This window comes from Lepus europaeus, chromosome 15 (assembly GCF_033115175.1).
Source record: "Lepus europaeus isolate LE1 chromosome 15, mLepTim1.pri, whole genome shotgun sequence".
In the NCBI taxonomy this organism is placed as follows: Eukaryota; Metazoa; Chordata; class Mammalia; order Lagomorpha; family Leporidae; genus Lepus; species Lepus europaeus.
The window spans coordinates 92,688,922-92,704,124 of NC_084841.1; the positions used below are offsets into that span (position 1 = coordinate 92,688,922).

Genomic DNA, 15,203 nt, shown 5'->3' on the forward strand with positions numbered 1-15,203 from the left:
CCTTAAGTTTTTAATGACCATTTTTCTTTGTAGGACACTGATACATAAATACTGTACCAATAGAAGCCATTCTGGTAAATGAATACTGTGCATTTTTTGTTTACATAAATTAGTAAAATAGCCAACAGATTTATCAAAGAAAACTCGAATCAGCACTACCCAGCCTAGTGATTTCTGTATGGCGTAACTGGAGAAGCACATTTTAAAGCTTTTTACCATGATTGGCGTTGTGGCACAGTGGGTTAAGCCGCAGTCCAGCCTGCAATGCCGGCATCCCATATGAGCACCGGTTTGAGTCTCAGCTGTTCTACTTCTGACCTGGTTTCCTGCTAATACACCTGGGAAAGCAGCAGAAGATGATCCAAGTACTTGGGCCCCTGCCACCCACTTGGGAGACCTAGATAGAGTTCCAGGCTCCTGGCTTCAGCCTGGCCCAGCCTTGACCATTGAGGCCATTTGGGGAGTGAACCAGTCCAGTGGATGGAAGGTCTCTTGCTGTCTGGCCGGCCCTCTGTGTAACTCTTTTTCAATATAAATACGTCTTAAAAACAAAACAGAAACTGTATGTACCAAAAACAAGTGGTCAGGGAGAGAAATTGCCATTGTGACAGGATAGACCCCCGCAGACTCCCACTTGGCTCCCAATGGATCCCCTGTCCTGTAAGGAGCCTTCTGTCTTTCAGACGAAAGGACACAGTCCGCGGTGCGAGAGTATTTCTAGGTATGGGGAGGATGTGTTTTTGAAAGCACAAAGTATAGCAATGTGTCACTTCTGTTTTTACCCACAGCCGGAGACAGGCCTCAGGGTGCTCCCCAGCCGTTTTCCTGTTTGCTGCTGTTTCCCGACACTCGTTGGGGTTGCCCTGATGAGTGTGAGTTCTCAGGAGACCCTGGCTCTTGTCGGGTTCTAACCTAACGTGAAACCTGACATTCCGGACCCCTCGTTCTGTGGCACTGTGACCAATCTTCCGTTACTGTTGTGTTGGATGTCCCCCAGGGTACAAACGTTGTTCTGCTTTCTTCTGGTAACACCAAGTGATGGTGTTGGGTCCTGCTCAATGCAGTCAAGGCCGTTTCTGTGCCACAGAGAAATGTGTGTGAATGTGTCTGTCACCGTGATTGTCCGTGCGATGACATCTCACCGTGGTACAGATACGCTTGGAAAGTTGACATCGTCTGCTCACTCCGCCTTTCCACTCTGAAGGCCGCTTGATTCTGAACGGGTCCTTAGCGTGTCGGGTGGATCCGTGTGGTCTGTGGGCCTGGGTGCCTGCCGTTGGGAAGTGACTGTCGCCGGGGCAGGGCTGGCAGGCAGGCGGCCGGCGCCAGCACTTCCTCCCCAGCCTCAGTGCAGACCGTGTGACAGGCCCCGCAGTGGACGCCTGCCGCTTTATTTCTCGGTCCGGTGGCCCTTCTCGGGGTGACGCTTTGGAAGGGGAGGGCGCTGCTGGGGGACAGGTCGCGGCAGTGCTGTGCTACCAGTGCCCCGGGCCGAAGGCCAGGACCTTGCTCCTGTGTGGGGCATCATTTTTCCTTTGGACGTGTGTGCTTTGCGCCTCTAGCCCATTAGGGCGCTTCCTGACCTTCTTCCTTCTTTGCTGTTGACGATGCTTGGTAGCATAGCACTTTGTTTGCAGGTGTGGTATTAATGAAATGGGTTTTAATCCCGATGTTATAAAAGCTTACCGACTTGCAGTAATCTAACAAAACTAAGTAATTGTTCATGTGCAGAATTTTAGTCTGAAATGAGTGGCAAGCAGAGAGCTCACCTCTGGAGTGGCCTAGTGAGACACGCTGGGCCTGTGTACAACCATCGCCCCGCTCCGGGCCGCACTGGAGCAGGGTGTGGGTTTGTGGTCAGTGCAGGGTCCACAGAAGGTTCCAAGGCAGCCACAGGAGGAGCTGGTGGCTTTTGGGTCTTTACGTGGGTAGGCAAGGGTGATCGGGGTGACAACGCTGTAAAATCCCTACCAGAGCAGACATTCAGTGACTAATGCATCTGGGATTGAGGGTATTAAAATGCATCAAATTGTTGGCTTTTCTTTTTACCATTAAATTTCCACTTGAACGACTTGTAAGAGTATGATTTAGTGAACTGACAGTGTTGTGTCACCATCACCACTGATTTTCCAAAACTTTGCATCATCCCAGACAGAAACTCCTTGCCCATTTGGAAATAGCTGTCTTCTCCCACTACAGCCCCTGTTCTGCTTTGTGCCTCTCGGAATACCTCCGTATTTGTGCCTCTCGGAATACCTCCGTAAGCGGAGTCACAGTTCATCTCTGTGTCTGGCTTCTGTCACTTAGTACAGCCTTTCAGCTCCCCCCGGACCGTGGCGTGTGTCATCTCATTCCTTTTTGAGCCTGAATGATACTCCACTGTGTGGATATACCATGCCTGTGTAGCCGTCCGTCTGGCGGTGGCCACCGGGGTGTCCGCTGCGTTTGGCTGCTGTGGCCATCTGTGCCTATGTGGGAGTGCCTGCTTTCTCTTCCCTTGTGTGTCAGTGCCATTGCTGGATTGGATGGGCGACCCTGGGTCTGACTTGGAGCAGCTGTGGAAGGTGTGATCTGAATTGGGTAACCTTGGGACAAGGGAAGCCGCAGCCTCAGGTTAGTGCTTTGTGCTTGTGGACAGGTGCGTGGGCACTGGTCCTGGGATTCATCCCTGCTGTTCACTCCGGCCATGCGTGCTGAGCACCTGCTGCATCCCGGGTGCCATTCTGGAATAGCCCTGGCTCACTGTGCAGTGGGGGGGTTACCCCGCTACTTTGTGATATGTCGGTGCCTGGACAGTGGGAGAGCAGGGCGCAGAGGACAGGACTCGCACAGAGGGCGACGCCTGCCTGAGGCTTCAGGGGAGAAGGAACGAAGGGGTTGCAGAGTGGGCCGTGTGCAAAGGAAGGCCGTGTGCAAAGGAAGGATGTGTAGGAGGTCAGACCAGGTCGGACAGGAAGCAGGCTCGAAAGTTGGCCAGTTGGCACCTAGCAACCTGCGCGGTGATGGGAAGAATGTGGTGGGTGGTTTTGCTTTTCATAGCGGTATCGGGTCATTGAGTTTCTCTCTTCTCCCTCCCCTCCTCTTTTTAGACAAGAACATGCTGATGATACAAGTGGCTCCTAAGTGCTGTCTTTATATAAACATTCAACAGTACAGAGCAAGAACAAATCCCCTGGACACGTCATTTCCATTCCAGACCTCATGACCCTCACCCTCCTGTGTGTGTGTGTGTGTGTGTGCGATCCGAGACCTCATGACCCTCACCCTCCTGTGTGTGTGTGTGTGTGTGTGCGATCCGAGACCTCATGACCCTCACCCTCCTGTGTGTGTGTGTGTGTGTGCGATCCGAGACCTCATGACCCTCACCCTCCTGTGTTGTGTGTGTGTGTGTGTGTGCGATCCGAGACCTCATGACCCTCACCCTCCTGTGTGTGTGTGTGTGTGTGTGCGATCCGAGACCTCAGAACCCTCACCCTCCTGTGTGTGTGTGTGTGTGCAATCCGAGACCTCATGACCCTCACCCTCCTGTGTTGTGTGTGTGTGTGTGCGATCCGAGACCTCATGACCCTCACCCTCCTGTGTGTGTGTGTGTGTGTGTGCGATCCGAGACCTCAGAACCCTCACCCTCCTGTGTGTGTGTGTGTGCAATCCGAGACCTCATGACCCTCACCCTCCTGTGTTGTGTGTGTGTGTGTGTGCGATCCGAGACCTCAGAACCCTCACCCTCCTGTGTGTGTGTGTGTGTGTGCGATCCGAGACCTCATGACCCTCACCCTCCTGTGTTGTGTGTGTGTGTGTGTGTGCGATCCGAGACCTCAGAACCCTCACCCTCCTGTGTGTGTGTGTGTGTGTGTGTGTCCGTCCCAGACCTCATCACTCTCCTGTATGTGTCGTGTGTGCGTGTATGTGTGTGTCCCAGACCCCATCACCCTCCTGTGTCGAGTGTGTGTGTGTGTGTGTGCGCGCGTGTGGCGTTTTCATATACAAATATATACAAATCTGCCTATTCAGTGGCAATACTTAGTATTGAGGGAGGGGGTGACACAAATTGCGTGATGAGGGGAGGGGGTGACACAAATTGCGTGATGAGAAGTCTTGTTCTACAGTTTTTTTGCTTAAATTATTTGAGGAGAGATGCACTTTGGTGCACACAGGATATTTCTCTTCAGTCCTTCGGACCACGCCGCGGTGTGGGGGTGCTGATGTGAGGATTTCCATGTTTATTCTTGGCTTTTCTGTCCTAGGGGTGCTCGGCACTCGCTGGCACGCAGTCACCCAGCCGCACAGCACGCTTGCCTCCCGTCGTGGGTGGGAATGGCCTGCGTGGATTCACCTTCCTGAAGGCCCGAGTTACGGGAAGGAGTGTCTACGTCACCCAGCGACTGTCGGAGCGCCTACAACTCCATCGAGCAGCGCGCTCTGCAGTGGCTGCCCGGTGACTGTTGAAGGACTGAACCTTAGAGACTGCCTTAGGAAAAGGACCCGCAGTGCGGAGCTCCGCTCGGTCACGGGTCCAGCAGCCGCCATGCAGGGCCGCTGTCTGAGCCCAGGGCAAGCCCAGGGGACCGCCGAGGCGAGGACGGCGGAACACCGAAGCCGCTGCACCTCCCAGCCACGGCAGATGGGAAGGGAAGCGCCACGTGGAGATGCCTGAGCTGAGAGGCAGCCAGGCGAGGTCCCTGCTCTGACGCCGGCTTTCGGTCCAGTGAAACGTCCCGTGAGCACCTCCAGGGCCACGAGGCTGGGCAGTGTGGAGGGGACGCTGGAAGACAGTGCGGCCTCTTAGCAGCGTACGGTCCAGTGAGCGGAGGGCACGTGGTAGTCAGGAGCTGCAGACGGTCAGAGTGCCCGGGGTCCTGCCTCTGCTTCCTGTCAGCTCCCCCCAATGCAGCTGGGGGCAGCTGCGGATGGCCCAAGTGCTTGGGTCCTTGCTGCCCATGGAGGAGATCCAGGTGGAGTTCCGGGCTTCTGCCTGGCCCAGCCCTGCCTGTGTAGACATCTACGGAGTGGACCAGCAGATGGAAGATCCCTCTCCAGGGCTCTGTCTTTGTAGCAAGTACTTTTCTTTTTAAAGAGCTGCAGATATCAGTGCTATTGGGAAGGGGAGGAGCCCACGGGGAGCTGCCCATGCTCATGGAGGAGGGGGTGTTGGAACTGAGAGGGAGAGGAGTCGATCCCCCTGGAAGATTCCGGTGATGGAGGCCAGCGAGCCGCAGAGCTCCTGCAGGCGGCATGGGCCGTCTCGTGTCCTCGGCAGCTCTGGCCCTCCCAGAGGTCGTGGAAGGCACTGACCTCCTTGAAGAAGAGTAGAAACATGGTTGATTGATGTGGAGACAAAAAACAGCTTGGAAAAAATTGTGCCAAGGCCAGATGCCAGTGGGGTCTGTGCTGGGCCTCCTATGATGCCAGCATCCCATACGTGTCCCAGCTGCTCCACTCCTCTCCTATCCAGCTCCCTGCTAACAGGCTGGACAAGCAGCAGAGGACGGCCCAGGTGCCTGGGCCCCTGCACTTGCAAGGGAGCTCTGGAAGAAGCTCCTAGCTCCTGGTTTCAGCCTAGCCCAGCCCTGGCTCTGCTGGCCATTGGGGCAGTGAATCAGCAGATGGAAGACCTCTCTCCCTGCCTCTCTGTACCTCTGCCCTTCAAACGAGTAAATAAATCTTTAAAAGCAAAAACCGACATCATCAGAAACAACGAAGACTGCCAGCAGACTCTTCTTTCTGGATCGTAGCAGCCCAGAGGCGCCATGGGGACATTTCTTTCTGGATCGTAGCAGTCCAGGGGCGCCATGGGGACATTTCTTTCTGGATCGTAGCAGTCCAGGGGCGCCATGGGGACATTTCTTTCTGGATTGTAGCAGTCTAGGGGCGCTATGTGGGCATTTCTTTCTGGATCGTAGCAGTCCAGGGGCGCCATGGGGACATGCTGGATTGCAGCAGTCTAGGGGCGCCATGGGGACATTTCTTTCTGGATTGCAGCAGTCTAGGGGCGCTATGTGGGCATTTCTTTCTGGATCGTAGCAGTCCAGGGGCGCCATGGGGACATTTCTTTCTGGATCGTAGCAGTCCAGGGGCGCCATGGGGACATGCTGGATTGTAGCAGTCCAGGGGCGCCATGGGGACATTTCTTTCTGGATCGTAGCAGTCCAGGGGCGCCATGGGGACATGCTGGATTGTAGCAGTCCAGGGGCGCCATGGGGACATTTCTTTCTGGATCGTAGCAGTCCAGGGGCGCCATGGGGACATGCTGGATTGTAGCAGTCCAGGGGCGCCATGGGGACATTTCTTTCTGGATTGTAGCAGTCCAGGGGCGCTATGTAGGCATGCTGGATCGTAGCAGTCCAGGGGCGCCATGGGGACATTTCTTTCTGGATCGTAGCAGTCCAGGGGAGCCATGGGGACATTTCTTTCTGGATCGTAGCAGTCCAGGGGAGCCATGGGGACATTTCTTTCTGGATCGTAGCAGTCCAGGTGGGCTACGGGACAGCTGGCAGTGATGAACAGCAGAGCTGACACAGACAGGCGAGGTAAGGGGGCGATATTCTCTCTGCCTTTCCTGCACCTTCCTTGGCATTGTTTTCCTTTCCCCTCCCCACCGCGGTTGGGTGTTCCGGCACAGGGCCTTCAGGGTTTGGTGTTTGTGCAGTAATAAAAGAGTTGGTTCTCTACTTACAAGCCTCCCACCTTCAAGATTTTTTTTAATTTAAAATCTGTTGGGACCACTGTTGTGAGGTAGTGGGATAAGCCGCCATCTGTGACGCTAGGATCCCATGTGAGCACCGGTTCGATTCCCAGCTGCTCCACTTCTCATCCAGTTCCCTCCTAAGGTGTCTGGGAAAGCAGTGGAAGATGACCCAAGGGTTGGGCCCCTGCACCCACATGGGAGACCCAGATGGTGTTCCTGGCTGCTGGCTTTGGTCTGGCCCAGCCCCAGCTGTTGGGCCATCTCGGGAGTGAACCAGCAGACAGAAGAGCTCTAACTCTGCCTTTCAGAAAGAGTCTTTAGAAACAAAGATTTGTGTATCTGAAGGGCAGAGTGCTAGAGCTGACCTAGCCACTGCTTCACTCCCCAAACGGCCACACAGCAGGGACCCTGCAGCCCCATCCGGGTCTCCCCTGTGTTCGATGGGGCCCAAGCACTGGAACCATCATCCGCTCTACCGGGCACATTAGGGAGCTGGACGGGTGCTCCAACCGGGGCTGTGGGCCTCCCACGCACGACTTCGAGGCGCGGGGCACCACACCACCGGCCCTAGAGGTGAGATTTTTCAAAACGATGCTGAAGGGAAACAGTGGGGCAGGCACCAGCAGGGAGGGGCATCTCCTCGGGACAGATGCCCAGAGCAGGTGCTTGAGTGGCCCGAGAGAACGGACACCAGGGCCCTGGGCGTGCTCTGCACGGGCAGGCCAAGTGCACAGCCCGAGGCCTTGAGCGCAGATCCGGCTGCAGGTTCTCTGAGGGTGCCGCAGCCCAGCTGGGCCCTGGGGGAGACAGCAGTGAGCACTCGGAGCGCCCCTGTGAACCAGGGCCCCAGACCTCATGAGTGGGCGCCGGCTGACAACCACTGTTGGACTTGGAAAGCTCACAACAGGGTGGAAATGACCATGTTCAAGTTCCTTTTTTTTTTTTTTTTTTTAAGATTTATTCAAAAGGCAGAGTTAAGAGGCAGACAGATTTTTCCATCCACTCGTTCACTCCCCAAATGGACACAATGGCTGGGCCTGAGCTGATCCGAAGCCAGGAGCCAGGAGCTTCTTCCAGGTCTCCTACGCCAGTGCAGGGGCCCAAGGACTTGGTCCATCTTCTACTGCTTTCCCAGGCCATAGCAGAGAGCTGGATTGGAAGTGGAGGAGCTGGGACCTGAACTGGCGCCTATACGGGATGCCAGCCTGCTAGCAGTGGCTTTACCTGCTACACCACAGTGCTGGCCCCCAATTTGCATTCCATTTTGCATTTGCAAAAATGGCGTGGGGTCCCTGTGGGGTGGGAGCTTCCTGATGACATGGCTGCGAGCTGGCTGTGGCCACAGCAGGCATCCTATGTAGAGCACGTGCCCTCACTGCCCATTCCTGGTCCAAGGGGAGTCAGTCACACCAGCGAATTCAGCCTTTCTGGAAACAGCGGACGCTCAGCCCACGCTGCTCTAGGTCTCAGACCACAGTTGGGCAGGCCCGGGCCTGGGCAGGACGCCCTTGTGGGTCACAAGTCTGCACAGCCAGATCACAGCCGCACTGGGAGTCGGGGCGAGGCAGAACTGAGCCGTGTTGCGGAGTGGTGTACCCAGCTGTGGGCTGCCCGCTGTGCAGATCTCCCAGATGGCTGGGGTGCTGACTCCGGGCCTCTGGGCGTGGGGGCCGCCCTGCACCCCCAGGGGCTGACAGCTCTGCCAGGGTTCTCGGCCCTCCCCTGACTGCAGCACACGCCATCTGTCTTGGGCACAGTGGCTGCTGCACAGTTCGAGCCTGGGTGCCCAGCGTGAGGGTGGAGCGCAGGCCTTGTGTGTGTCCGCGGTGGTGTCCCGGGGGTGTCCCGGGGGTGCTGGGAATGGGGTCCTGGCTGGGGGGCAGGCAGGTGACAAAGCCTCAGCTGCGGGCTGCTTGGATCTCTGTAGGGGTGAGGCAGGCGCCTCTTGAGCTCCCCGTAGGAGGCAGGCAGGAACGTTCTAGAAAACCCTCCGTGGCCCGAAGAGGTGTGGCTGTCCTGTGAGTGACAGAGTGGGTCCTCGCCATGGCCTCGACCCCCAGCCGTCCCTTTAGGCACTGGATTCATAGCTTCCTCCTCTCTGTTTCCTTTATTTGCAGCCTTTTGTTTACGTGCGGGGAAGACAGCTGCCGTTAGAGCGCCCTCGGCTGCTGCTGGTGGCACATCGCTGTAGCGCCTGGCCTCTCCCTCCTTCCTCATGCACTCAGGGGCTCCCCTGCGCTCCTCGGACTTCTGGGCCCTGCCCCGTCGCCACCCACGCTGGGGATGTCGGGGTCGCCAGAGGTCTTTGTCCTGAGCATCAGCTGCAGTTTCTCTGGGTAAGTCCCTCCTCTCGAGCGCCCCTGCGGCTCAGCTTTCTCCGTGTCTCAGCCCAACTAGGCCTGCAGATGCCGTCTTGCGTGTGACTTCTGGTCAGCCGGCCGGGGTGTTTTCTTCTGTATGTGTGTGTCAGCCACTGTCGCTCCACAGGGAGGGGCTGGCCACACACACAGGGCTTGGTCAAGGGCCAGGGAGCGGCCGGGATCCCGGGGGCCTCTTGGAGGAAGACGCCCATTGTCTCCCGAGTGCTCAGCACCCAGAGCTCTGGTTCTGGGCACAGGAGTCCAAGCCTTCCTGCTGTCTTGCAGTGGGCGAGGGCAGCAGGTGGGGTCTCCTGCTTGTCTCACTCGCTCCCCTTCCCACCCTTCCCCACCCCCACGTTCCAGGGTGCAGGCCAGGCACCAGCCACGCCTCGGGTCTTAGGGGCACGGCCCTCCTGTTGCCCTGTTCCACGGGAGGGCTTTACAAGGATACCAGAAAACCATGTTGGTTGGATGGTTTTAAATTTGTCTTATATATTTGAAAGGCAGAGTTACACGAAGATCTTCCACCCGCTGGTAAACTCCCCAAATGGCCACAGTGGCCAGGGCTGGGCCGATCTGATTTGAAGCCAGGAGCTTCCTCTGGGTCTCCCGCTTGGATGCAGAGGGCCGAGCACTTGGGCCATCTTTGGCTTTCCCAGGCACATCGGCAGGGAGCTGGATCGGAGGTGGAGGAGCTGGGACTGCTGGATGCCAGCGTCATGGGCATCAGCTGTACCACAGCGCCGATCCTAAGAGGAGTTTCAAACCACCCGGTCCACTCATGCGCTGGTGTACCTCATCTTTCTGGAACTGCTTGATTTTGTCTTCATTTTTCAGTTGCACCCTGTTCCTTCTACAAAGACCAAGCAGGAAGGAAGGTAAAGGATTATTTAAAATGCTCCCTATCTAGTAACACCAAGTTGGTGCCCTGTGACTGAATCAGGAATTCCCAGGGCCTCTAACAAAGGACCCAACTACTTGAGACGTAGCCTGTGGCCTCCCAGGCAGCGTGTGCACCGGCAGGAAGCTGGACCTGAACACAGGCACTCCGTGGCCAAATGCGGGGGCCCAATGCCTGCCTCCCTCCCCTGGTCGTCCCCACCCACCATGAGATTCATTTCAGAGAGGATTACAGAAAGGGGGGGGGGACGGGGGGGCGGCGGGAAAGGGGGAGATGGGGCGAGAGCTTCCACCAGCTGGCTCACTCCCTGAATAGCAACATCAGCAGGGGCTGGGCCAGGCTGAAGCCAGGAGCCAGGAGCTTCATCCAGGTCCGGTCAAGGCTCACGGACTTGGACCATCCTCCACTGCTTTCCCAGGATCACTGGAAGGAGCTTTATGGGAAGGGGAGCACCCCTATGGATGGCAGCACCGCAGGCAGCAGTGTGACCCACTGTGCCACCCCCACCCCGTGTCTGTTAAGAAAATGTCTGCCACGTGTTGATTTTCAGAATGCTCCAGAAGTATCAAGTCGCGGGTGGATGCTTTTGCTTCTAAGGCTCTCTGCAGTATTTTGGCTTCGTGTCTAAAGGGAGTAATAGGCCATATTCAGGATGTGCCACGAAGACTTCAGCGCACTTCAAATGTGCCTGGGTCTCCAACCTGTTCATGGAAGTTCTATCATGAACAGACTACGCGTGGGGGCCGCCGCCTGCCGTGTGGGCATGCCATACGGCCACTGGTTCAAGTCCCGGCTGCTCCACTTCCAGTCCCGCTCCCTGCCAGTGCAGCTGGGAAAGCAGTGGAAGATGGCCCAGGTGCTTGGGCTCCTGCACCTACATGGGAGACCAGGAAGAAGCACCTGGCTCCTGGCTTTGGACTGGCGCAGCTCCAGCTGTTGTGGCCATTGGGTTGGTAAACTAGTGGATGGAAGATCTGTCTCTCCTTCTCTCTACCAACCTCTCAAACTCTGTATGGATTTCAAAATGTTTTGCATCAAAATCAAATTAACTTTTATTTTCTGCGAGCATGCCCCAGTTCCTCAGGTACCAGCGGGAGGCGACGCCGTTACTCCACTCCCGCTGGACGGACCAGGCCGAGAAGGGACCTGCCGGGCTGTGCGGTGCTCAGGGGCTTCTCAAGCTCACACCCGGGACACTGCAGTCTTAGGGCCCACGGTGGAGGGAGCGGAGGGGTTGGCGCCGGGGCCTCTGCGCACGACCGCCGCCGTGGGCCCCCTCCCCCGTCCCCTGTCCAGAGAACAGCTGTCGCAGGGCACGTGCTTGGTGCTCACGGAGCAGCGGTCTAAAAGAAGCCCAGCGAGGGACTTAATCCAACAAAAACGTTTCTGTGCGGTGTAATTCAACCTGCGTCCGTGTCCGCGTCCCAGGTCTTCCCGCCCCCACCCACCCCCGCTGTCCAGAAAGCACCGAGAGGAGCCCACCAGGCCACCTGTGTGAATTCAAATAAATATCCTTTATTGAAGAAAGGAAGATTGTTAAGCACCGAAACTGTATGTTGGTAGGCGGCATGTCCGTGAGGAAGGTGCCCGTGCGCTCGGTGTACAGGAACTAACGCGGAAGTCGAGTGTAAAACACAACTACAGAGCGATACAGCCGTACGGTGCTGCGGAGCCGCGCTGAGAACCGAAGGCAACGGCTCACTGGGGTTCACGGTATTGCTCTAGTGCTCGCTTAGCTTTTCTTTGTACTTCTGAATACTTCAGTGTTAGCTGAGCCTTGCCTAAGTACTGGAGACGCGCACGCCGCCCTCATAGCCCAGCGGCGCAGCAGCGGCCACGCACCCCCACTCACGCGCAAGTGTCATCTGTTTCCATGGAAAACCCCGGCAGCCTCCTGTCCCTCGCCCGCTGCTTGTCACGGTTTTACCAGGGTGAAGTTTGAGACGCGAGGGACTGCAAGTCCCAGTGGACGGCGACATGCCCCCCCACCCCCACCCCGAGGGTCATAGCGAAGGGAAGACTGACCGTGGAGTCTGCCCGAGAACATTCGCACACTACCGAGTGGAGCCGCAGGTATTTCCTGTCCGTGCACCTGACGGGGCAAGCGGGGGGAAGATGTGGAATTCTGTCAGTTCTACAGAGCCCAGGTTGTACAGCTACCGTGTGCAGCACAGAACCTTCTAGAGAAAACACCTGTGCCTCAGGGGGCAGACGCCTCGTGTTCTCGCACACTCTGAATCCCGACTCGCTCCTGCCTTGAAAAAATCTGGTTACATGATCATGTAGGCTGCAGTCACTGATCGTGCAGGGCAAACGTGTGTAGATTACATGATACTCATAGGTTAAAACGCCACTGCTCCACGCCGCACGCCAGGAGACAGGGCAGGAGGGGTCGCCTGGGCTCAGCTTTCTCCGCCCGGCAGCACACGGGAAACGGTTTACAAACGCACATCTGACCGCGTGGTACTGACATTCAGTGCGAGAGTTGGGCCTCCCCGCAGTTGCGCCTGTGGGGAGATGGCCGCACTGCTGGGTGCCCGGGACACTGCAGAAATGCTCTCCGGTCACCTGGCGCAGTGGCCTAACTCCAGGCCCCCAGCACTTCCCAGGCGGCTCTGCCCGTTAGGTGCCTGACAGCGGACACAGGACGCTGGCGTGTGGTCGAGGAACAGCTGGGTGCGCACACCGTGCACGTGGCTACGGCTCGAGGGCGCTGTACAGCGGAACGCACTGTGCGGCACAGGGCCACGCCTCTTGCTAACAGACACCGCTGCCCTGGTCCACTCTGCAGGGAGGAAGTGACCATGCGGGAAGCCCCTGCAGGGGAGGCAGAGCTGTGCCCAGGAGTACCCGGGAACAGGCTGCTCGTCCTCCAGCAGGAACCCCGGAATGATTGGTCTGTGCTGCCCCCAGACCTGGCGAGCCTCTAAAATAAACGGGGGGGGGGGGGGGGGGGCCTGGCCGCTGCACCGCCGGCCACCGCACAGCCCGCACTGCGACAGGACGCCACGCGTGCATTCTCCTGCAGAGGCATGTCTGGAACTCAGTACACACACTGATCTCAAAACATCGTCACCTACCTGCTCCCTTGAACACTGTCCACTGCGCGTGGACTGGGCAGCAGCGTGGACAGAAGCCACTGGCTCAGGGAAGTGTGCCCGTGCTACAGGCAGCTCTGCCCTGGGCACGGCCCCGCGGCTGGCCTCCCCTTGGGGGGCAGCCCCTGTGCTTCGGGACCTGCAGTGACCACGGTCCTGTGGGGGCGGGGCGGCAGGAGGGCGCGGCTGGGCTCTGCTCTCGCCCACCGGCATAACCGAAGCTGACCAGACCAGGAAGCCCCGGGGAATTTCCCACAGTATACTTCGGTAGTTTTCTCCAGGTGAAATAAAAGTGAGAAAACAGCTTAGGCCAGGCCCGTGGTCCCAAGGCACGGCCACGCCCACCCCGGGCCTGGACAGCTTCGAGCCCGAGGACAGTGACAACGGCTCCTTCCTGCAGTTCCATCCAAAGCCTCTCGCACGGTGAAATGCTGGCCCGAGGCTCGTCTGCCTGTGCGCGTGCGGCATGGCACCCAAGCTCGGACTGGTGCCTGCTCCAACACGAGGCGCGGCCCCACTGAACCCTGACCCCCAGCAAGTCAGGCCTGACAGTCACCAAGCGACAGTTCAGACGAGAGGAATGAGACACTTCAGAACGCGACGGTATTGCTTCTCCAAGATGCACGTAAAATCCCAAGTGTTATAAAGAGCTATGAAAAGGATGGAATTTTCTATACTTCAAAAGCTTACAAAGTGGAGACTGTGGCCCTCGAAGAACACGCCACGCGTGGGGGTCACAGGTCTGTGTCTGCTGCAGCTTCACGGGCGTCCCCGTCCGCTCTCCGGGGAGGGCTGCTGCGGCTCTGAGCCGACGGGGCAGCGGCCGAGTGTGGCCAGGACCCCCAGTGGTCCCAATCCTGCTGACCACCCAGTGCGCTCCTGGCGCCGGGTGGGGGCGGAGGGGAAGGTGCGGAGCGTCCAGGGCCTTCCTCTGCTGTGCGGAGACGAGCCGGGCGTGGGTCTTGTTTTCAGCCCACGACAGCGCTCTTTGGAGCTCAGGGAGGCCCAGCCAGGAGCTGGGAACGCAAACTTCTTTTCCCGAAGAATCGGAACACACCTTCACCTGCGAGTATCTTCCTTTTTTGGTTAAGTCACCTGTTCACAAAGAAAACAGAAGACGACGTTAGAAGACGACAGCGTGTCTCACTCGCACCCGCTCACCCTCTAACGCCTGGAGGAACACGGCACACAAGGGTGTTCGTAGGGAACGTGTTTGTGCTCACACAACGGTAGAAATGAACACAGAATAACCAGAAACTGGTCTTGGTGTTAGAGATGTCTGACTCCTACTTGAGCATGTCACGTCAGACCTCCACAGGAGGAGAGCAAGTTTCGTCTGACGCAGTTTCCCGTAAGCTGCCAGCCCTGTAAGAACGACTGCTTACACCTTCGAAATGTAGCAGGCGGGTGCAGGAGCCCGCGGCCCACAGGCCCTGCGTCACTCTGCTGCCTGGCAGTGGCTCCTCACTGAGCCTCCTGCTAACGCTCACCCTAGGAGGCAGCAGGTGACGGCCCGCAGGGAGGCCGCCTGTGGGCTTCTGGTCTGAGCTGAAGCATGAGAATCTACCACACCAACCTTGAGGGCCGGAGCTCAGCCTCGGGGGCAGGAGGGTGTCCCTGCAGTCGAGCTTACTGGAGAAAATCTGACTGCAACTGCAAAGCTCAAATTCTCAGTCTAACTGGAAACTAAAATATAAGTTGTTTCATTACAGTTGTACTGTTTCACTTTAGCCCTTCAACAGTTAACCTCCGAGTTGAGATGAACAAAGAAGTGTAAAACACACCCGAGATTCTGGGGACACAGCACACAAAAGGAAGCAACAGAATTTTTTTATTCTGATTATATTTGGCTGTGTCACGTCAAATAAAACATGACCAGGGCTAGGCTGCGGCTAAGAGCTCTAGGCAGCAGCAGACAACGTGACAGGAAGCGACGGCCATCTATGTGTGTTCCTGGGAGACTGGCCCGAGGCTCTGGCGGTCAGTTCCCACACAGCACGCCGAGGCCCCGGTTCCCACGCAGGTGCAGCCAACGCCCCACACAGCATACTCGGGCCTCTGCGCACAGCAGGACACAGCGGCACACTGGTGTTGTGGAAGGGGCTGCCGCAGGCCAAGACGGCAGTGCCGCCAAGCTGTGCTCCTGCTCCATGCAGATG

The 15,203-nt window shown here is 57.5% G+C and overlaps 1 protein-coding gene across 1 annotated transcript in view; it reads right to left on the reverse strand.

Annotated features, from left to right (window-relative positions):
- Positions 1-12,500: 12,500 nt before the first annotated feature.
- JMY (junction mediating and regulatory protein, p53 cofactor) overlaps positions 12,501-15,203 on the reverse strand; it is a 71,008-nt gene continuing 68,305 nt past the window's right edge. The window contains exon 11 of the mRNA XM_062211967.1: positions 12,501-14,139. The gene's annotated coding sequence lies outside the window, so the exon portion shown is untranslated. The remainder of the gene's footprint in view (positions 14,140-15,203) is intronic.